The following is a 24,701-nucleotide window of genomic DNA, read 5'->3' as shown; positions in this document are numbered from 1 at the left end:
TTATTTGAGGACTTTTTGATTTGAGATTTAATTTACTACAAGTAAGTTGGAGAATGGCTGTGTTTGTTTTGGAGCACGGAGTCACTTTTATTAAAAAAATATATATTTTTAGGAGAGGAAGTAAGTCCCACAGAGACTACAACTTCCTGATCCTGTCCTTTGTAATCACTTTTTTGTTATTATTGTGGTGGGTTGCCTGAGCATGTGTGGTGGCCATTTTGTGGAGGCAGGCATTGTGCTTTTGCAATAGGCCTGCATTGTCTGTCTTGTATTCCTGACCTTTTCTTGTTTTTGTGAGTGGCCTGGCCATGTGGTGGCGGCCATTTTGTGGTACCAGCTACTGTGCTTTTTCCATAGGCCTCCAAGCTTGCGGCCTAGTCGTACAGTAGGCCCAGGGGTACTACTCATCAATCATCATGGGTGCATAGAATTTAAACAACTTTTTTTGTGTTGTGCGTTAAATTTCAACATCATGTATGGCTTTGGATTGAATTGTAAAATGTGGGCTTTACTTTTTTTCGGGGGTACATTTCACTTTTTGGGTGTTGTAAATAAATGCCTTCAGTTTTTATGTGTATATGTTCATTGTTGTTGCTCCCTGATGCTGCATCCATCCCATAAGATGTACAAATTGTTATTTAGGGCAAACAGGCTACACTATATTTATGTTTTTGTTCTTTGCTATTCTTCTTCCTGAGTGTACACAGTACAAGTACACCAGGAGTCCTGGCCTTGTCAGTCTCATAAATGGCTATACTGTTGTTGTTCACTGACTTCATAAAATTTAATAATTGTGACCACCCACCAGACACTAAGAAGTTATATATTGTATTTTTGATCTTTTGACTGGTGTTCTTCTGGCTTTTTTGCTTTTAGGTGCACAAAAGACGGAGGAGGTGTGTCATCATCATCGACCTTTGTGGTGCCAGACCGACGTCCTGCTGCTGTACACAACGTGACGTGTGAGTGACCTGACCAGGCATCTCTGCAACTTGTGCAACTGAGTGCTGTTTTGACATCTGAAGAAGATACCCCCAAAGAAAGCAGGTAGCAGGTCATCCGGTACTAAGAAAGTGGCCATGGAGAAGAAGGAACAGAAGAAGAAGGAAGTGTCACTTAAGTCTGGTGTGCCTCCCAAAACCTTTTTTGGGACACCAAAAATGAGCAGCAGTGGTGTCGGGGGGCCAAGCTGGGGGCAGCACCTCCACATCAGTGGGCCCAACCCACCAACCCAGGCCCAAGCAGATGAGTGTGGAAGAGGTAGCCAGCCTTATGGTGGAAAGCAGTGATGCTGAGCCTGAACTAAATGTATCGCTATCTCAAAGTAGTACACAATCAACGCAGGAGGGAACACAGCAGATAAGTGGTCAACAGCAGCAACCACCGCCCGCAATAGTAGCTGTAGTTCCTCCCGAAGTAGGGGCAGTTCAGGAAATTGAGCCTCATGCAGAGGAAGAAGAGGAAGCCCCTCCTTTAGAAGTTGCATTGGCTTCCAAATCCCCAGCAAGGAAAAGGAGGGTTAGTACATCAAGTTCTTCACTAAGCCCCCCTTCTGATGATCTAGATGCCACTTGGAAGCCACAAACTGAGTCTGAGAGGGAAACACATCACAAGAGCAGGCATGGGAAAAGGAAGGTTCGAGAAAGCCTTACCCTTATGGAGGTTGATGTAGAAGAGCAGGATGATGATGATGATGAAGATGAGCCAGTCATCACGAACATCACTCCCGGGCCTGGGGAGATGGAGACCAACATTTTTACACTATCCAAAATGGCTGTGAGGGATGTAGCACGCATACCTCCAACACAGGTAACACCAACACGACCTCCAGCTTCCATATTTACATTAGCAAAGGGCCGGCAGCGTCCTACATCCAGCACAAGCACCACCTCAGCAGAAGTAGGTAGTGGTACTGCACAGAGTCAAATTCAACACACACCCTCCAGTTCATCCGGCATTGGAAGTGGCACCTCCAGCAGGAGACAAAAGTTAAGCTCCCCAGTGTGGGACTTCTTTACGGTTAGCAGAAAGGAGGAGAACATTGCTATATGCTCCGTTTGTCATACCTCTGTTAGTCGTGGTAAGCTTGGTACAATCTATGGTACCAGAGGCCAAATGACCCATCTGAAAAAACACCACGCAATCCAGTGGGAGGAGCACCTTAGTTGCATAAAAACTGGAACCGTTGCTGTTGGGCATAAACGAGTAGAAAGTCCGCTCACGGTGGAACAGGAAGAAGAGGGAGACATTTTCTGTGGTAGTGGTACACAAAGTAGCCCTGTCCCCAGCATTGCAGTGGTAACACCCACATCCTCAGTCACATCTCATTGGCACAAGAGTAAGAGTCAGCCTGAGACACCGAGGAGTACTGCTTGCCAAAAAAGTGCGACGTTGAGCACAGGAAGGAATACCATGCAGCCTACCATTCTTAGCATGTTTACTAGGCCGGAGGGGCAGTACAAACGCAACCACCCAATAGCACGTTTGTACAATGTGAAGCTGGCTAAAATGTTAGCACTGGACCTTCTCCCTTTTTCTTTTGTTGAAGGGGTGGGTTTTCTTGAATTTGTGACCACCATCTGCCCAAAATGGAAAGTTCCCAGCTGCTACTATTTCGCAAGAGTTTCTGTTCCAGCACTACATCACGACGTGCTGGAATTGCTTGGAAAAGCCTTAAAACAGAGTGCTGTTCAGAGTATACACCTGACAACAGACATGTGGACCAGTTGCCAAGCCACTGCTTACATGTGCATCACTGCAAACTGGGTCTCTTTCTCGGGTGTTAAAGATAAGATATCTGACGGTGTTGTTGACACCGCTGAGATTTTTAAAGACACTTGCAAACATGCCACTGTAGCCATGTTTGCTATGGAGAAATCTCATACTGCTGCAAACATTTTGGATGAGTTTAACAGTAAGGTGTTTGAGTGGCTGCGACCAAGAGGGCTTACCATTGGTTTTGTTGCCATGGACAATGGCAGTAATGTAGTTAGGGCCATGAAAGATGGTGGCTATTTCAGGGTCCCATGTTTGGCACACTGCATTAACATTGTTGTTCAAGACTTTCTGAAAAATGAAAGCAAAGTCAGCAGCTTACTGACCACCTGCAAAAGAATATGCACACATTTCAACCATTCTTTTAAAGCCCGGAAGCAGCTGAGGGTCATTCAATGTGAGCATAAAATGCCAGTCAAAGCACTCATCCAGGAGGTGCAAACACGTTGGAACTCAATGTATTACATGCTTGAGCGTCTGTGTGAGCAGTACATACCACTTAATGCTTATATCATGAAAAGGTCAGGAGATCCTACTGTGAAAGGCATGACCGTTGAGATAGCCCAATGGGACCTCGTTAAATGCCTGACAGAGATGCTACTTCCTTTTTAGGTCTTCACACGTGAAGTGAGCAGGGAGGACTGTACTATGGGCCATGCTATCCCATTGTTGTACATGCTAGAGCAAGAGCTGAAGGAGGTGTCAGAAATGTACGCAGGTGTGGATGACAAAGTAGACGTATATTATTTGGCAGACACCTTAGTCGCTCGCTTATCTGACAATACAAGGATTCAAAATAACATTGTAGGAAGCCACTGACTTTGAAAACGAACGGATCTTAATTAGAGGCCCGCCACCCCAGGGCAGAAAAAGTACTGCAGGGCACCCAGAGTCAAGTTCTACTTCAGAGGCCGAGAGCAGTGCGTTTGCCTCCCAGCAGCCAACAACACTGCCAGCAATAACATCAACAGCACCAACAGGATCCTCAGCCACATTTAAAAAAACAGCAGGTGATTGGTTTCTACAGAAAGGGTTTTATACGTCCATGACTGATGCAAAGGCAAAAGAGGCCAAGCAAATCGGAGCACACGTGAACATTGAGCGGATGGTTCAGGCCTATCTAGATGACACAACAGAGGTCTTCATGGAGCAAAGCCCATTGGTGTATTGGTGTGGGAAAAGAAGCCAATGGCCAGTGCTCAGCAGGCTGGCGATAAAGTATGTGGCTTGCCCTGTTGCAAGTGTCTCTTCAGAGCGTGTTTTCAGTGCTGCTGGTGCCATTGTTACTGTGAAAAGGACCAGTCTCTCGCCCAAAAGCGTGAAGAGGTTAACCATGATCAAAATGAATCAACACTTTATACCACTGGAGTACAAAATACGTGAGTCACAGCAGGAAGAGCAGAGCGGCTTCGATGACATAAGTAGTGGGTTGTTAGACGTACTTCTGTCCGAACCACAAGAGTTTGAGGACGAGCTCCTCTTCCCTGACAACTAGGCTTTCAAATTGTTCTCCCTTCCTTTATTTGTGTGTGACTGTGTATCTGTTTTTCTGGTTCAAAATCTAATCACAACAAATCCATCAACAGTCTCCTCTTTTTATTTCCCTATTGGAGTTGCACGTCTATGCATAACTGTCCACTCCACTCCTCAGGGTCCTGCTCCATCTTCCTTACTCTCCCTAAACACATTTCAAGCAAGCCAGACATTGGATGGAGATGGAGAATAGTACAATACATGTTGCCTCTAACAGTCCCTCCATAAGAAGTGAAACTTGACTCCAGCTATATTCCGTTTTGTTTCCAAGCCGAAAGAAACTCATCACTGACTGTCAGAAGGCTAGGCAGGCATCAGATCTGACAGCCAAAGAGAACAGCAAGACAGGTAATGAGTGATTATTGTGAATGATGGCATGCATTGCATTGGATGCTTGCTGACTACGAATGAATGTGCATGAAGTAGAACTATACTAGTTTATCGACAAAGTAAAAGTGAGTCAGGTCAGGTGACAGTTAATGTTTCCTTGTTGTTTAATAACCACATTGTACTCCTTCCACTGCAGGTGCCGGCCAATATCCCTTGCAATTTTGTAATATGGAATGTATTATAAACTTAATCAGTCACTACAGACTGAGTTGGTGTTGGAGAACACGTACCACACGGTCATCATGATGCTGCTGAGCATAATATCTTTGCACACAGTCAGTCAGTTGGATCGGAGATAATTGATGGAATAACTGCGTTTCATGGACTGACTTAAAAGGTAAACAGTTTGAACAAGAACCACAGCAGACCTAGGCTAGATGCTTCGGCATTCGTTGTGCTTTATAAATGGTTATCCTATCCTATCCTATCCTAGTGGTGTGGACTGGAGTAGAGTGTAGTGGTATGAGGGACAGTGGTGCATTGATTTAGTTACTTCATTTGGAAAATTCTAGGTTGCTGCAGTGCATATGCCATTTGTCTGGCTCAGTCAAAATGTAAGTAAGGGGTAGGGTGCCTGGCCTGTGCCACGGTTCTCCTCTTCTGTGGCTGTGCTGGCTCCTGAGTCCTGTCCCGTTGTTGTTGTAGCTTAATGCTTAATGCTGTAGAGTAGACACTATGTATCCTAGCCAAGCTGCCTCAGTCTGAAAGTGTTCTCTCCAGAGTCTTGTCTTCTCTTCTTGCACTCCACTGTAATTGAGTTTATTGTTTTAAATGCAGTAATTTTTCAATACCCCGTTTGTTTTTCCATCTACACTTACAGGCCGGCCTTTAACCTGTGCTATAGTGGGAGAAACAACTCACACTTACCTTACCAATCCGCATCAGGCAGGCAGTGGTTCCCAAGATTGATGCGCGGAGTGTGCATGGAAGGGAGGACAAAGAGGAATGACGAGAATGACTCAACTCCACATTTGGACCAGGATAATACAGTAACTTTAGTATCATTCATCATTTGTCTTTAACTTTATTTGATTCCTTTTTTCTCTTCAATCATTACGACGGTGTGTTGTGGTTTGTTTGGTAATTGAGCCTTACAACTATTTTTTCATTTCCTTTGCTAGCTTGAAAAACAAAGTGAGCCTACAGCATGTAATTTGGTTCGGTCTGAGCTCTGAGGGCAGCAGACAGGCAAGGCAAATTTCATATTAATAATTTCTTACCTGTACTGTCTCATTGGGTAGTAGTAGTTAGTAAGTACAACTCATTTTCATTAACCATCAAGTTCTCTTCCTCAGCATGCATGCATTTTCTTTTTCTCACTTTATACTTTGATTTCTTTGATAATGGATCATGGTCGTCTTACAAGATTGTGTTTTACTTTTGTTGTATATATGCATACTGTCTGTTTTTCTTTCTCAAACCTTTCCCAAAACCCCACTTCCCATCCATTCATCAATCCCTAACCCTCTTCCCCCGGGCTGTGTGATTTATATTGAGGTGTGATGTGACTACATTAAATGTACACTAACAATTGATCATACGCTTGCTGGGGCAGATGTGGTGAAAGCAACACTAATTGAATTTCAACTAAGGCAGGGCAAGGATCTTCTTCTGCTTGCCCACCCATGCTGTAGTTTAATTTGTTCTACTACTCCTCCCACAGTCTCTCAGTCAAGTGACTTTCTCTTTCTTTTTTCAAATGCTATTGCCAGTGTCTACTACTACCACCACAATAATGGCATCTTCTCCGTTCATTTGGGAAACCAACCATGCAGCCATCAGTGTGCCGAACTTCATCATCAAAGCGGTACAAAAGGGGGTGGTGATGGACGGAGCATCAGAGCCAATCAAACACTCACACCCAGTCAACAGATCTGGGTTTGATCCATCACCGTTCTTTAGCCCACTCTGCCACCCCAGTTCAGACATGGCCATATGCAAATCAGTCTGACCCTGTGCCTCATGGGAACAGTCCAGCCCGAACTGCCAAGCCATGCCTTCCCTGGACCGGAAACAAGCTTCCTAGGACCGGTTTCTGGCATTTCAGCCATCTTCAGCCAGGCTTGCTTGAATCCAGTGGCATAGTGAGCAAGGGACTCACGTCTGAGCATACCCTGCCAACTTATGGCGAACAAAGCGGTACAAAAGGGGGTGGTGATGGACGGAGCATCAGAGCCAATCAAACACTCACACCCAGTCAACAGATCTGGGTTTGATCCATCAACTTCATCATCAATCACAGGTAAGATAAGTTTGGTGGAAGGTATGGACTAGGAGGAGAAACTGACAGTACTATTATGACAATTAAAAATAACTCAGTGAGGGGTACTGCATCTATCGGTTTGTGTGTTACAAAATTGGCAGATCTTTTAAATCAAACACTGGCTGTGGGCATGCAGCAGCACGGAAACAAAGTAACAAACCATGTAACTTAGATTGAATTAGGAAAACAGTAACCCACCACAAAACATTAACATCGTATAAGTAAATAGTATAAAATTGAATATCCCCTAACAAAAATAAACTATCCCACTCTGACCTAAACCACCCCCTCCCTAACCCCAACCAATGTCCACAACGAAACGAAAGTCCAAGTCCCAATGTTCAAATGAATCCCCAACGCCCAAAAACCCACCCACCAACAAAAGGAAAAAAAAAAGGGGCAAATGACAAGCTCCTCTATAGTCGGCGGGCCTTCAGGTGTTTATCCACCAGGATTTTTACCCGCTCCTCTAGGTTCTCCTCTAAGCGGGCCATCCGGCGAAGCAGCTGGCGGCGAAATGCCCTGCAGTTACATGCAGGGTGGGGGGCAGCAGTGGTTGAGATGGAGAGGCGGCGGCACCATGAAACTGGAAGCAGGGCCTGACTGGGGCCCGGGGCATTGGAGGAGGCTGCAACTGCAGCCGCCTCCTCCTCCTCCTCCGCCTGAGCCACCAGCTGGCGATATTCTTCGCAAATGGCCTCCAGTTTACAGCGCTGGGCCCTGGCGGCCAACTCCTTCCTAGATGGTTTTGGTGTGGATGTGGAAGGAGTATCTATATCAAGAAAGAAAAAGAACATGTTGTAGCCAATACTCTTAGCAAAACAGAAACACTAAAATCATTCAACACATAGTGTCACAGTATCACTAGCATGCACAGTTCATAACATTTGTGATTTGGTGGTAAGTATCTCTACTCCTACTTCCTTGGACTCTAACATTTGTGGGAGTTTTCGTCATTATAATCGTACTATGTACTCCGGTAAACCAGTCGTGTTGTTCTTATCGCTAGTTTAGCACAGTTACATAACCTTGTTGTAGCCGGCATGCCAGCTCAGTCAGCTAAGCTTGCACCCAAGAGAAACAGATATGAGCCACATGATGCAGACTCGCGTTAGTTTTATTTACTACTACTGTCTGCAGGTGGGGAAACTCATATTTTTGTATGACGCCTTACGGCCGGTGACACTGGCCATACTCTGTCTGTTACATGAGGGCAAATGAACAATTTCACTTACACCCTGCCCTGGGTACTACAAAAAGTCTGATTATTTATCTGATCCAATTATCATTGCTTATATTCATATTATAGATGGTAATACGACATCAGGTCAGTAGCGGTCGGTGGTGGGAGTGCTGCCGGGCGGTGACGTGGGAAGGTGCATGGTGGGGATAGTAAACTATGGATTAAGGACAATCACAGGTAATTAAACAATATATTAAAAAAAAAAAAAATTGTTGCACGCACTGCATCGCATTCGGCGGTGCAGTGTGCACAATGAAAATAATTTTATTTATTTTTATGTTGATTACCTGTATTTGGCTGTAATACATAGTTTACTTGCCAGTGCCACCCACCCTGCCCCTCCCCATATCACCGCCCACCAGCACTCCCACCACCAACCGCTACTGCAGAGGGCACTTTGCTTTCATTGATTGTGCAACCATAAACAACAGATAGGCCACCCTTTGCAGGCTGGCTAACCCAATTGAAAATACATTAATAGGTAGGGAGTGGTCCCCAGAGTCGGAGGAAGGGGCGTCCGCTTGATAATATATATATATATATATATATATATATATATATATATATATATATATATATATATATATATATATATATATATATATATATATATATATATATATATATATATATATATATATTTATTATCTACTGGCGGTCGCCAGTAGATAGTTATAGTTACAACCTAGTTTCCATAGGAAATCTCAAAATTCTATTCTGAATAACTTTGGCGCCGGTTGACTATTGGGGCGCTCCGCTCAGCTCCTACCCTGAAAGTCTCGGGGTGATTCGTCAAGCGGGGGCCCAGAAAAAGGGGGGGTCCCAAAACGCGTTTTCCCCATGCATTTTTCCATAGGACCTTTAGTCGCAGCTACAGCCCGAACGGCTGAACAGAATTACGGGAAATTTGGCAGAGAGGTAGCCATAAGGTCAAGGAAGTGCCTTTTGCAGGTCTGGTGTAAATCTGTTCAGTATTTCCTGAGAAAATAGCATTAAAAAGCATATCAATATCTATACGCGCGCACTGTGCGCGCACCCTGCCGTGCGCGAGCGTAATTCTGATTGGTTGTTAGATGTCGGTAAACATTCGAATCGGTCGAAACCAGGAAGTGTCGGCCGCCATTTTGTCTCTCGCAGTCTGAGGGGGTGAAAAAAAAGGTGGAGAATGTGAAAAGGGGGCAGAGTGGACAGTTCCTGACCCCCTAGTCTTGGTCAGGGGGTCACAGAAGGACCCCCAATGGAGAAAATTTTTTTTTTTATTTTTTTAAATCGCGAGATGCGCGCACCGCGCGCGCACGACACGCACTGAGAACCGTGGGCGCTCAGTGCGATGCACGGTGCGCGTACAGTGAGCGCACCTCGCGATTTAAAAAAAATAAATAAATTCACGGTGCGCGCACGGTGAAAAACCTGAAAAAAAAATATTTCATAAATGAATAACTTAGCATTTAAAAAAACGTACAAATTCACTGAAAAAACAATAGGTTTCACACACGTTATAGTTACGAATTTGCATTTAAAAAACCTTGCAAATTCACTTAAAAAACCATAGGTTTCACACATGTTATAGTTAGCTGGACATTTCACTCGTAAAAAACCAATGAAATTCCCCCGTTATAGTTAGTGCAGGCAACTATAACTCACGCGACCGCAATCCTCTGCTGATGACGTCAGATATTACATCACTGATGACATATGTGTCTTTATGAAAAATAAATATTTGTAATATATGTATAGCTAAAGATTAATGGAAGAAGACATGGGTAAATAAGTGTCTAAATACAGTGATGTAATATCTGACGTCATCAGCAGAGGATTGCGGTCGCGTGAGTTATAGTTGCCTGCACTAACTATAACGGGGGAATTTCATTGGTTTTTTACGAGTGAAATGTCCAGCTAACTATAACATGTGTGAAACCTATGGTTTTTTAAGTGAATATATATATATATTTATATATATTTATATATATATATATATATATATATATATATATATATAAAACGTGCTTGCAAACTACTGCGAGTCAACTGTATTCTGATAAAACTACCTATATTCCCCTACGCTTTGCTACTGTGGTGCTGTTTCTTTTACATTTTCTTCAAAGTAAGACTCTCCAGTGACACTTTCCATCTATACTGTCTAATGATGATAGCACATCCAGCCATACATCCATTAAAGTAAACGTTTATTCTTCTTTTTTATATATCTCATACTTAGTTGGTTTCACCAACAACCACCCATGCTTCCGCTCCTTCCTTGCTTGCCTGGCTTTGAGTTTGAACCAAAAACAGCTGATACTTGCTAACGAGCACTATCCACCCATACTGTGTGGCCCACCCAGGCAGGCATTCTCTTTCACCTTCCACCCATCCTTCAACAACCCATGCATCTGATCTGATTACTATCAGCCACCTATGCATGCTTCCAACAACATATCCTTCTCTGCCAGTCAGTCATATTATTTATCTCGCCCGTCCTTCCACCCTTCTTTCCCTCTTTGTTCAACACATCCATCAAGGTCATCTGATCTGAGTTTGTCTTCTCCATAAAACCTTCACAGCTGATTTTGGAGTCAAATAGAAGAGGCCATATAATGTTCACTACAACTTAATAAGTCGCACAGTACAGTGAAATAGTGAACACACTTCCATCTAGTAGTAATGTCAAGAAGTAATGAATATAACTTACCGCCGCCGGCCACTGCTGCTGGCTCCCCCCCTGTCTCTCCTGCAGGTGCCACCAGTTCTACTGCCCCCTCTGGAATGGCCGCATCGCCGCTGGCCCCGCCGGCACTGGTGGTTGGTAGTGTGCCTAGAAAAAAAATCACACACAATCAAACTAGTATATGTGACTTTTGGTGTATATAAGTGAGTATATGTGAGAGTGAGAGATTGAAAGAGTTCCTGTATGAATAAGTATGTGTTTCTATAAGTGACTGTTTATAAGACTAAGTATGTGTAAGTTTCCGTAGAAGTAAGTGTGGTGGTGTGTGTATAACTGTATATGCAAATAAATGTATGTTTGTTTCTTTATTAGCATGAGTGAGTATGTGTGAGTAACTGTATGGATGAGTGGCATTGTGTAACAGGATGTATAGGTGTATGAGTACATATGATGAGTGAGTACATGTATGAGTGACTGTATAGGACTGTTGGTGAATGAGTGGATGTGTATGTGGTTCTTAGACTTACTGAAGAGGTTGTTGTAACTGGAATTGGTATGTCCATTGTTTTGAAAATTTTAGTCTCTATTTTTGAATGTGTGTATCAAAGGTTATATTAGGGTGAGAGGAGGTCTGCCACTCTATCACAAGGATGATGTCATCAGTGATGTCATCAGTGATGTCATTTGAGATGTCATCAGTGATGTCATGAGTGATGTCAGTGACCATGTCATGAGTGATGTAATATGTGACGTCATCAGTAGTGCATTGCGGGCGCGCGAGTTATAGTTAGCTGAACTAACTATAACGGGGGAATTTCATTGGTTTTTTACGAGTGAAATGTCCAGCTAACTATAACATATGTGAAACCTTTGGTTTTTTCATTTAATTTCTAAGGTTTTTTAAATGCTAATTCCTAACTATAACGTGTGTGAAACCTTTGTTTTTTTCATTGAATTTCTAAGGTTTTTTTAAATGCTAATTCCTAACTATAACGTGTGTGAAACCCATGGGTTTTTCAGTGAATTTGCAAGGTTTTTTAAATGCTAATTCTTATATTTACCTTTTTTTTTTTTTTTTTTCTCAATTTTTTTTACATATTTTTATTTTAATTTTCTATCCTTTTTTAAAGACTATGGTTAAATTTTAAAAATTCTACAATATATTTTATATTTTTACCATTTTTTTAAACTAAACAGGTAAGATTTATTAGTATAACATAGTGGGTTTTTTTTCCCCTTTTTTTTTTTTTTTAGTATTTTTTTAACGTGCGCGTACGGTAAGCGCACGTCTTGCTTTTATAATGTTAGATTTCTACGCTGTTTGCGTTCATTTACGCAATTTGCGTAGACGTACGTCACGCGCGCGCAGCGCGTAACGCGTAGGCTGCACGCGCGTGTTATGCGGAAGTGAAGGGGCGTGCCTGTTTTGCGCATGCGCGCGTGCGCGTGTCTTTTTTACGCGCATGCGTACTTTTGCCGTAAGCGCTCCGTAAGCGCACCGTAAGCGTAACGTACGCGCACGGTAGGTCATGTGATCAAGAAACTAAACTTTTGATTGGTTTAAAGTACTTTCAGTTCTAGAACTCTCCTACACCACACCCATTCCCCTCATTTCTGCTTGTGATCCCTTAGGAGAAGGAGCTGAGTTGTCTTTGTGATACGATGGCAGAACAGCAGACCTCTTCTGAGAGTGAGGCTAGCAGCACTACCTTGAGGCAGAGAAGGAGGAAACAAAAGAGCTCTTTCATATGGGAGTATTTTTCTTTTCCAGAGGGCAAGAAAAAGGTAAATGCACCCTTAGTGACTTGTAAGCTTTGTGACCGTGTACTTTCAAGAGGGAATCCCAACAAGAAGTATTCCTTCGGGAATCACACCATGTTGAGACACCTTCATGATGTACACGGTAGGACATATGCTCGACATACTGAAGGTAACCCTTCAGTAAGTCAACCAAGCACATCCACAGCAGCTCAGCCTGGTCCATCATCTGCAGGGCCGAGTCCATCTTCGGCAGGTCAGCTGAGCCCTTCATCTGTGGGGGGAGCATCTCCTTTTTCTGGTCCTCTGGAAACCAACCATCGGTTTGCGAGGGTTTTAATTCGGTGCGCCACTTGTCATGATCTAATTTGTCATAGGGAGACCAGTGTTGCCCTAGTGAACAATTTAATAGATCAGCACATTTGTCGTACCGACTAATATTCCCATTCTTTCTTTCCTCTGTCCCTGCATGAACACAACGGCTCTTTTAAGAGCCAACCTTAGCTTTCAACTTTTTTTTATAAATTTTTTTAAACTTTTTTAGATTTTTTTTTTACCGTACGCGAACGGTACGCGTAATTTTTTTTTTTTTTTTTTAAAAAACACTAAAAATCAATTATCACATTACAAGGTCCTTGAGAGACTACAATGAAAAACTGAAAATGTGATTGTGGAGAAGTGGAAAAAAGGGACCATGAAATTTTTGACTTACCATACCCACTCAAAAAATTATTTATTCATTAAAATTTAATTTTAATTGCTTTAAAAATGGTTCAAGTTTTCGAAAATTTTCTATCTCAATCTGAAAAAAAAGAAAAAAGTATTAATATTTAATAAAACATTTTATAATACAGTACATATATTTACACATTTTCCCAAAATTTTTTTGCCTTTTTTTTGCTGTTTTCAGAATATATTGCATTTCACTATAAATTGTGAAAGCAATTGCATTCATCATTTAACAGCGGGCAAAAAAAAAATAACAATCTCAAAGATTGTTTTAAAAAAGCCCAGAATCTCTTTTTACTTAAACATAACATTATAGAAATGCATAATATTCTAAAAAAATATCATCTAATATCAATACTTATTTCTTTAAAATACCGTCTGACATTTTTGTTTCAGAAGTATATTCACAAAAATATATCTCAAATAACTCCACAATACATCTGGTTCCATTTCCTTTAGGCCAAATAGTAATTTTAAAATTCTTTTTTGATTAAATTTCCAATGTTAATCCAATAAAATTCTAAAGTTTAAATTGTACAGATCTCACCGATTCTCTGTAACATTTTGGTTTCCGAAAGATTAATTAATAATTAAATAAGTCCACAATACAATTGTTTACCTTTCCTCATGGCCAAATAATAATTTTAAAAATCTTTTTTGAATAAATTTCCAATGGCAATCCAATAACATTCCAAAATTTAAACTGTGCAGATGTTACCGATTTTGTCTAAATTTTTGGTTTTCCAAAGTTTCATTAAAAATTTAAAAAGTCCACATTACAATTGGTTACCTTTCCATTAGGCCAAATGATAATTTGTAAAATCATTTTTTTTGAAAATTCCAATGGTAATCCAATAAAATGGTAAAATTGTTTTGTACAGATCTTGCCAAGTCTCTCTAAAATTTAGGTTTCAGGAAGATTAGATAGGAATTTGCTAAATCAAAAGGCAAACGTTGCTTGAAAATCAATTGGGAATCATTACACAGTGTCCAGCCTTTTTCACATTTAAGATAAACTGTGTAATGTCCAGAAGTAACAGTAGGTCCTTCATGGAAAATTATTGCAACTGTTACAAAAGTTTTTCCTGAAATTGATAATTGCTGTCCTGTAAACTTCTTTATTAAAGTATCCAATTTTGAACCATCAGCTTTACATCGTTGCATCATTAAAATTACATATTGTCTGTATTCCTTTAAAATTAACGTTGAAAACATTTCAGATTGACACTCACCGCATTCCATGCTATGATTAGCATCTTTAACTAATTTAGCAAAAGTGACTGTTTTACTTTCTGGCAATGTTAAAAAAAATAAACCTTTCAGAATCAACATTAGAGCCACATGTATTGTAACAGTTTTCACAACTATGTTCCCATTTATAAGAGACACCAAACATATTTTCAATGGGAACCCCTTCTTCTTCCAGTACCTGAAGAAAAAACATCAAGAATTCCTGTGCGTCTTGCTGTACATTTTGAGAAAACTGTGTTCGTCCTGAACATACATCTAAAAGTTTTCTAATTTCAGTAGCACTTTCTATTTGAGTTTTATCATTACTCAGCTTTTGAAAAAGGAGACTCAACTCAGAACAGAATCTTTTTCTCTGATTTACTATTATCTGCTCTTGCACACTTTCCAGATAAAATGCAACATTCAGCACTACATTAGCGTAGCAGTTGACACCAGAGCTATTTTCAAAATGACATCCTACAACCTCTTCTTCATTTTCCTTTTTCTTTTTGCTTGCAATTACATCACTCCTCTTTTTTTTCCTCCTCTCTACATCTTCATTACAGATATTCTCATTTCTCCTTTTACGAGAAACTACACGTTTCTCCAACACAGGATACTGACCTAAATGAGGAGCATAGGTTCTTCTTAATCTATTATACTCCTTTACACAATTTGTATCAGCACTAACTTTTGAGTCATCAAAGTCTATCATGAATAAACCAGATAATGTTTTCACTCGTGACAAAGCTACATAAGCCATACCTTCTTTGAACACAGTTGAACCAATGTTCACAAAAGCACAATCTACAGTCAATCCTTGAGACTTGTGAATAGTTACAGCATATGCTAGAGAAAACGGAAACTGCTTCCTACGTACATATAAGTCTTTCACAAGCATGAAACGAACTGAACAACGACAAATGTCTTTAACTTCTTCTATCTGATCAAATTTTATTTTTAAACATTCAATTCCATCTTTTTTCTGATAATTAATAAAACCCACAACTTTTCCCATAGCTCCATTAACTAAACCTTTTTCAACATCCAAATTTCTCCTTAAAAATACTCTACAGTTCATGCAAACATATAGATTTTTTTCTAATCCAGCTGTTTTGGAAATGTTCTTCTCTAGTGAATCCAATTTATTTTTCAGTGTGCCTGTTAATGTGATAGTAATTCTTCCATCCTCAATTTTGTCCACTTCTTCCAATTTCCTGATATCTTCCTTTTCCAATTTTAAAAGCTCCTCATTGAATATTGAGCATTCACGTAGAGTTGGCATTAAGCAGATGACACTTTTCTTTTCTGCAATGTTCTTGTATATCTTCTCTGCAACTATTTCTTCCTTTGGAAATAAATTATGTAGCAGCCGACTCTGTAATGCTTTTTTGCCAACTTCTGTGAGTAGTCCAATTCTGATATCTTTCAGAATACTTCCATATTCTTCATCGTTTGCTTGCCTCATATTAGTAGTAAGTTCCTTGTACTCAAAGAAGGACCAAATATTTGCATTACCGATGCTTCCCAATGACTTCTTTGTGTCTTCATGTGTCACAGTATTAAACACTGGTTGTCCTTTAACTGGAGTAAGTTGTAGAAGATCACCAAAAACTATGACATGTTTTCCACCAAATAACACGTCATAGTCTGTCCTTAGAATTTGCTGCATTCTTAAATGCACAAAGGCAAGCATTAAGTTTGATACCATGCTCACCTCATCAATAATGAGAACTTGCATCTTCTTCAATACTCTTGAAACTTCCAAGCATGCTTCTCCAGTTAGCTTGTTGTATTGTATTTTGTTCTCATGCTCCACTGGTAACATTAGCAAACGATGTAAGGTGATTCCTTTTATGTTATATGCTGCTAACCCAGTTGGAGCAGTAACCACACAAGACAAAGTAGAATCCGTTTTTTGCTGTAGGTAGCTTCTGATGACTTTTATTAAGAAACTTTTTCCAGTTCCAGCTTGTCCGCTTACATACATCCTGATTGGATGAAATGATGTGCATGAGCACTCTTTTTTTTCATGTAGAAATCCGTGATCAATTTTGCTTCTGATCTCTTCATAAATTTGTTGCTGCTCTTCATTCAGTTGTCTTTCCAAATTTTGTAAGTCTATAAATTCTTCTTGAGCTTGATTCATAGCCGTTTCCACTTCATTCATGGCTATTGATGCTTCATTTTCAACGATTGGTTGTCCTAGGGGATCTTGACTGAGTGTTCCTGAACTTTGGCTGTCTTGAGAACTGTCTCTAGCTACTTCAGCTGCAATTGTAGTTTCCTGTTCAATTTCTTCATTTAACATTTGCAGATAAGTTGAGAATGTACTGCATTGTATGCTGTCTTTGCAAGCATTAAAAGAATCTTCATAGCTTTGAAATTCTCCCAGTAGTTCATCCTCTGTACGCCATGGTTTAAACAGCTGTAAAAGAGCCAAGTAGTAAAATTCCTTTTTGTCAGTAGTGTCGCAACTCAGCTTCCTGTGATTTATCAAACTTCCTTTTGTTTGCTTCACCAAACATCCTTCCTCACCAATGACTTTATATTTTCCATTGTTGATGTCTTCTGCGGCTTTCCGTGAATAAATGTAGTTCTGCAGCACTTCATAGAGACACATGTTGTCCAGATGATGACTTCTTTTTGGATAATATGTGTCCAACATGTTTGATTTCAAAATATCTGTACTTTCTGGGTCATTCTCGGCCAAATATTCAATTTCTCCAACAGATTTCAGTACCCGATTTCTCATTGCTGCAAGGCCTAAAGTTGCCCAAATTATTCTTCTTGATTTCGAGTAGAGACTTGCAGAAGATAACCTATCTGAACATTCGTAGGATCCAAATTCTCGATGCGATAACATCTTTAAACTGAAACTGTACAGCTTCTTACTGACAGTCTTCTCGTGAGAAATCTCTTCCCACATTTCTTTCAATTCAGTTTTTTCAGATTTAGTAATGTAAGACGTTACATATCGAGCAACAGCAATGGAATTGTCAGCTACATACTGTATATCCATGTTAGCATTCCACATGGATAAAATGACTGGGTTGTAGTCATTTATATTTTTTGATTCTTCTTTTCTTTTTAGGTTGTAGGTATTCTTAGGTGATTTTCTTGTGATAGTATGTCTCACAGATGACATAAGACTGTTTACTCTTCCATTTGAAAGAACAGGTCTAGGAAATCCAAATCGACATTTAGTGTAGTATTTATCTTTGCTCTTGTATTTCCGTCGACAGTATTTTCCACACCGATGACTTTGGAAACGTAAAACTTGCTCCTTTAACTTTTTCTCTTCTGTGCTTTTTGGTATAGCACATGTTGCATATTCTTCAATGTAAGATAACACTGCTTCATCAGTATCTGTTCCAAACTTTGGGGCGTCCTTGATCCACAACAGCATATGAATATGAGGAGCACCTCTTGCCTGGTACTCTTTTCTCCAAAAGAAATCCACTACTTCTCCAAGGGGTGGATTTTTTTTATTGCAGATGAAGGACATCATAGCCTCAAATCTCTGATTGAAATATTTGCAAACATTAACCGGATCCAATGAGCACAGTTCTCCTGCTGTCTTGTATTCAATGTTTTTAATGTTTGAATTTGCCTCTCGTAGAAAATCCAGTAAATCATCCCAAGCGTACTCAGCACAGCTTAGGGTAAGGAACCATGTTGGTGTTCCTAAATTCCGTAACATGCATTTTAATTCACCATGGCATCGGTACCAATATTCATCTATCCCACGCTGACAAGCCATCAGATTGATCAGTTGTGTTTCCAAATGATCATCTCGGTGCTGCACTTTCTCCATAAAATCCTTAGCAGACACATTTTGTAAATGTACTCCACTTTTTAAAATGTGATTTACAGCATAAGATAGTGCAGACAAGTCGCTTTCAAATAAAAGATGGAACAAATAAGGAATACTTTGTCGAAATCTGGGATCTTCTGCATATAGTCTTGTAGTCCGATACTCAGAAGCTGGAATCTGTTCTGGACGTTCATCGTATCGTCCTCCTTTTCCTTTAGGAAACAGCTGGGGAAAATATCGAGCTTCCAAGCTCTCCTCCCATACACTCACGGGAGTTCCTTTTGCTTTCTTCATCTGAAACAAATCAATATTGTCTCCCATAACTTCTTTTGAATGTAGAGGATGTATGCTAAAATGTTAATAAATTTCTTCTTCCTTTGACTTGTCCACTTTTTCAATTTGTCCAGTTGGTGTTTCTGTGTCTTCTTGTAAATCTTCTTCTTCTTCTTCTATATAAATTGATTCATACCATTTGTTATTCCTTTTCAAATACAAATTTGCTCTTTGTACTTTCCGTACATCTACCAGCTCCTGCCAAATCTTCTTATTCTTTGTAGGTACACCATTAACCAGAATAACTAATGGTTCAGTTTCCAAAGTATCTGCATCAATAGTTTCCATATTTTTTTTCAAATCCAAGGGCAAATACACCACTCTACCTTTTAAACCTCTCAGTAAATCTGAAGGAGGTAATTTACCAGTTTTGGGCTCCATACGTACTATGGTCTGGAACGGATGAACACATTGAATAAGTATAGACTCATATGTATTTAATTCAGAAAGTTCGGCAGGAATAACATCCAATTCTAAATTATTATGTACAGCTCTGGTTGGCATTCTATTTTCCTCTAACTTGTTGTAACAGTATTTACAAATACGCTGATCTTCACCCAATTCAAAACAATTTTCAAGAAATATATATGTGGCAAAATCCTTCCACTTATAATTATCTTCATTTTCACCCTTTCTGTAGAGATCAACATTCCTAGTTTGTTTTCTATAATGAGTTCTGCGGCAACAAATACAAGTTATATTTGGTCTTTCATTAGAGATTATTGCAAATTTTGTTATGTGATCATTAAATGTTTTACTTACAGAGGGTTCTACATTCTCTTCCACTTCTTCCTCATTTACTGTGTCCTTTTCTGCACTGTCTTGTTCAGGACCAAAGTAACAAAACTGAATTTCATCAACAACCTTCTCTACATCTGATACCGATCCACGGAACAGAGCCCTATTCAATTCATCTAACTTTATTGCTGGACTTTTAGCAAAATACAACCGTCTCACAAACTTTCTCATTTCAGTATGATGAACAGCCAGCATCCTAAAATGATGGAAAACACTATTACACACTTTTCTAGATAGACAAGCCAGATAATGACCCTGCAAACCAGTATTCTCTCTCACTCTGCATGGATCTAGACTTTGAAGCACCTTAATCTTCTGTTTTACACTTTTTTTACTATATTCTCTTAGAAACTCACGAAATTTATCAATCAATTCCTGACGCACAGTGCAAATACTACTACAATTCCAAGTGTACACTGGGGCTTTAGGACGTCTCCCCATAGCCTCATCCGCCATCACTTGTACCTCATCTGTTGGAACAATTTTCTCCTTCTCCATTATACAACCATTTTTCACTTCGTAAGCACGACCTCTGGTGTCAACTGCATGCAGCAAACTATTACTTTGAAAATAACTCTCTTCATTAAAAAAAGGTTCACTACTTGAACTATGCATCCATTCTCCTAAAAACACTTTACAAAAGTTTGTTCTTTTCACTACTCTTTTTCTTTTGCTTTGTGATTTCAGTACATTGACCATTTTATCTAATGTACGCATCCTATTCAAAATTAAAATGAATAGTTTCCTTTTTAATTCTAATGCCTTTGCTGCAATGGCTTCAATTTCTTTTTTTCTCTTGTAATATTTTGCCTTTTTCTTATATTTCTTCACATCCTTTATCAAATTGGACATAACTCTTCTCTGAAACATTTTTCTACGTATCTCTTTAAACGCTGTTTTTCTGTTTAAGTTAATCTTTGTTATTGCAGAAGGTATATTTGAATTAACTAAATTCTCAATTTTTTCCTGTTCTTTTCTATTGAAAACATTCTTTCCAGTACAGACATTTTGTACATTTTTCCTTTTTTTGAAGATGTTCTTTAAAAAATCTTTTGTCTGCTTACCAGAAGACTTTCTCTTTTTCCCAACATGAGCATCTCCAGCTAACTTAGGTCCTCCAGTTGTCTTCAAATATAGATTTTTTTTGTGGTTTTTCCTTTGTCTGGATTTTGTAGGCATCTTAAATTTTGTTCACTGCTCTTCAGCCATACCTGAAAAAAACTAAAAAAAAATCCTTTATTTTATTTAAATATATTACTACATTTTTTATGATCTTTTCAAATCTTAAAATACTATGTACCCCTTTCCTACAAGTGAAAATCACAATAACACCATCACAAATTAAATATCTAAAAACAATTCCTGTGTGCACACAGAGTCATGGTTTGAAATTAGGCAGAAAACGAAATTTCTTTGCCATTTTGAAAGCACACTTACTACTCTTTTTTTTGGCAAGTAATAAGTACTTTTACAGTCTGACACATTTTGAATCCACTTTTCAAATTCTGATAAAAGCACACGTCCAGACTGCTTTTTGAGACCAGCACCATGTGTAACCTGGGTGACTGACTACACTCCAGCAAGGGCAACCAGCCTTAGTGATGCTGAATGTATTTGCATTACTGACTGCAACCTCAAACCCAACTCGGTTGTGAATACTGTGCATGATTCCACAGGATAAGCAGCTGGGTGTGTGCTAAGAGTCTGCTTCTGCATAAAAAAATAGCTCCCCCTTTCCATCTAATGCAAATGTAAAATCACCAGAGCAATACCAAACAGATTTCTGAGACCAGCAACATGTGTAACCTGGGTGACTGACTACACTCCAGCAAGGGCAACCAGCCTTACTGATGCTCAATGTATTTGCATTACTGACTGCAACCTCAAACCCTAAAAGTATTCCTCATTTATACCACTACACCTTAATTTATGGTGAAAACATAGTCCATATTATTTTAAATGTTTTTATTTGCATTATTAAGTGCAACCTCAAACCCCACTCAGTTGTGAATACTGTGCATAATTCCACAGGATAAGCAGCTGGGTGTGTGCTAAAAGTCTGCTTCTATATAAAAAAATAGCTCCCCCTTTCCTACTAATGCAACTGTAAAATTACCAGAGCATAACGCAATAAATCTCTGCCTGTAATTCCTCTTTGCACACAGAGTCATGTTTTCATATTAGTCTGAAAATGTAATTTCTTTGCCAATTTGAAACCACACTTACTACTCTTTTTTTTGGCAAGTGATAAATACTTTTACAGTCTGACACATTTTAAATCCACTTTTCTGATTCTTAAAAAAGCACATGTCCAAACTGCTTTTTCAGACCAGCAACATGTGTAACCTGGGTGACTGACTACACTCCAGCAAGGGCAACCCAGCCTTAGTGATGCTGAATGTATTTGCATTACTGACTGCAATCTCAAACCCCACTCGGTTGTGAATACTGTGCATGATTCCACAGGATAAGCAGCTGGCTGTGTGCTAAGAGTCTGCTTCTGCACAAAAAAATAGCTCCCCCTTTACATCTAATGCAAATGTAAAATCACCAGAGCAATACGCAATAAATCTCTGCCTGTAATTCCTCTTTGCACACAGAGTCATGTTTTCATAGCAGTCAAAAAACAAAATTTCTTTGCCAATTTGAAAGCACACTTACTACTCTTTTTTTTGGCAAATGATAAGTACTTTTACAGTCTGACACATTATGAATCCACTTTTTAGATTTTTAAAAAAGCACATGTCCAAACAACATTTTCAGACCAGCAACATGTGTAACCTGGGTGACTGAGTACACTCCAGCAAGGGCAACCAGCCTTAGTGAAGCTGAATGTATTTGCATTACTGACTGCAACCTCAAACCCCACTCGGTTGTGAATACTGTGCATGATTCCATAGGATAAGCAGCTGGTTGTGTGCTAAGAGTCTGCTTCTGCATAAAAAAATAACACCCCCTTTCCATCTAATTCAAATGTAAAATCACCAGAGCAATACCAAACAGCTTTCTGAGACCAGCAACATGTGTAACCTGGGTGACTGACTACACTCCAGCAAGGGCAACCAGCATTAGTGATGCTGAATGTATTTGCATTACTAAGTGCAACCTCAAACCCCACTTGGTTGTGAATACTGTGCATGATTCCACAGGATAAGCAGCTGGGTGTGTGCTAAAAGTCTGCTTCTGCATAAAAAAATAGCTCCCCCTTAACATCTAATGCAAATGTTAAATCACCAGAGCATAACGCAATAAATCTCTGCCTGTAATTCCTCTTTGCACACAGAGTCATGTTTTCATATTAGTCTGAAAACGTAATTTCTTTGCCAATTTGAAACCACACTTACTACTCTTTTTTTTGGCAAGTGATAAATACTTTTACAGTCTGACACATTTTAAATCCACTTTTCAGATTCTTAAAAAAGCACATGTCCAAACTGCTTTTTCAGACCAGCAACATGTATAACCTGGGTGACTGACTACACTCCAGCAAGGGCAACCAGCCTTAGTGATGCTGAATGTATTTGCATTACTAAGTGCAACCTCAAACCCCACTCGGTTGTGAATACTGTGCATGATTCCACAGGATAAGCAGCTGGGTGTGTGCTAAGAGTCTGCTTCTGCATAAAAAAAATGCTCCCCCTTTACATCTAATGCAAATGTAAAATCACCAGAGCAATACGCAATAAATCTCTGCCTGTAATTCCTATTTGCACACAGAGTCATGTTTTCATATTAGTATGAAAACGTAATTTCTTTGCCAATTTGAAACCACACTTACTACTCTTTTTTTTGGCAAGTGATAAATACTTTTACAGTCTGACACATTATGAATCCACTTTTCAGATTCTTAAAAAAGCACATGTCCAAACAACATTTTCAGACCAGCAACATGTGTAACCTGGGTGACTGACTACACTCCAGCAAGGGCAACCAGCCTTAGTGATGCTGAATGTATTTGCATTACTGACTGAAACCTCAAACCCCACTAAGTTGTGATTACTATGCATGATTCCACAGGATATGCAGCTGGCTGTGTGCTAAGAGTCTGCTTCTGCAGAAAAAAATACCTCCCCCTTTCCATCTAATGCAAATGTAAAATCACCAGAGCAATACCAAACAGCTTTCTGAGACCAACAACATGTGTAGCCTGGGTGACTGACTACACTCCAGCAAGGGGAACCAGCCTTAGTGATGCTGAATGTATTTGCATTACTGACTGCAATCTCAAACCCCACTCGGTTGTGAATACTGTGCACGATTCCACAGGATAAGCAGCTGGCTGTGTGCTAAGAGTCTGCTTCTGCATAAAAAAATAGCTCCCCCTTTCCTACTAATGCAAATGTAAAATCACCAGAGCAATACGCAATAAATCTCTGCCTGTAATTCCTCTTTGCACACAGAGTCATGTTTTCATATTAGTCGAAAAACAAAATTTCTTTGCCAATTTCAAAGCACACTTACTACTCTTTTTTTTGGCAAGTGATAAGTACTTTTACAGTCTGACACATTATGAATCCACTTTTCAGATTCTTAAAAAAGCACATGTCCAAACAACATTTTCAGACCAGCAACATGTGTAACCTGGGTGACTGACTACACTCCAGCAAGGGCAACCAGCCTTAGTGATGCTGAATGTATTTGCATTACTGACTGAAACCTCAAACCCCACTCGGTTGTGAATACTATGCATGATTCCACAGGATATGCAGCTGGCTGTGTGCTAAGAGTCTGCTTCTGCATAAAAAAATAGCTCCCCCTTTCCATCTAATGCAAATGTAAAATCACCAGAGCAATACCAAACAGCTTTCTGAGACCAACAACATGTGTAGCCTGGGTGACTGACTACACTCCAGCAAGGGCAACCAGCCTTACTGATGCTGAATGTATTTGCATTACTGAGTGGAACCTCAAACCCTTAAAGTATTCCTTATTTATACCAGTACACCTTAATTTATCGTGAAAACATAGTCCATATTATTTTACATGTTCCTCACATTAAAATTTCTCCCAAAACAGAAAATGATAAACACAACTTCAACAAAAGGAATTCCAATTCTATTATTCATTTCTTAATTTACCATATACATCCCCTCTCAAACTCTAAACTCACCTTTAAAATTAGTTAGTTGTGAAAGAAATGTGGCACTCAAACAGCAGATTATCAGAG

Source organism: Triturus cristatus, chromosome 6, assembly GCF_964204655.1.
Source record: "Triturus cristatus chromosome 6, aTriCri1.1, whole genome shotgun sequence".
NCBI classification, from domain to species: domain Eukaryota; kingdom Metazoa; phylum Chordata; class Amphibia; order Caudata; family Salamandridae; genus Triturus; species Triturus cristatus.
Note: the sequence above shows the minus strand (reverse complement) of the source record.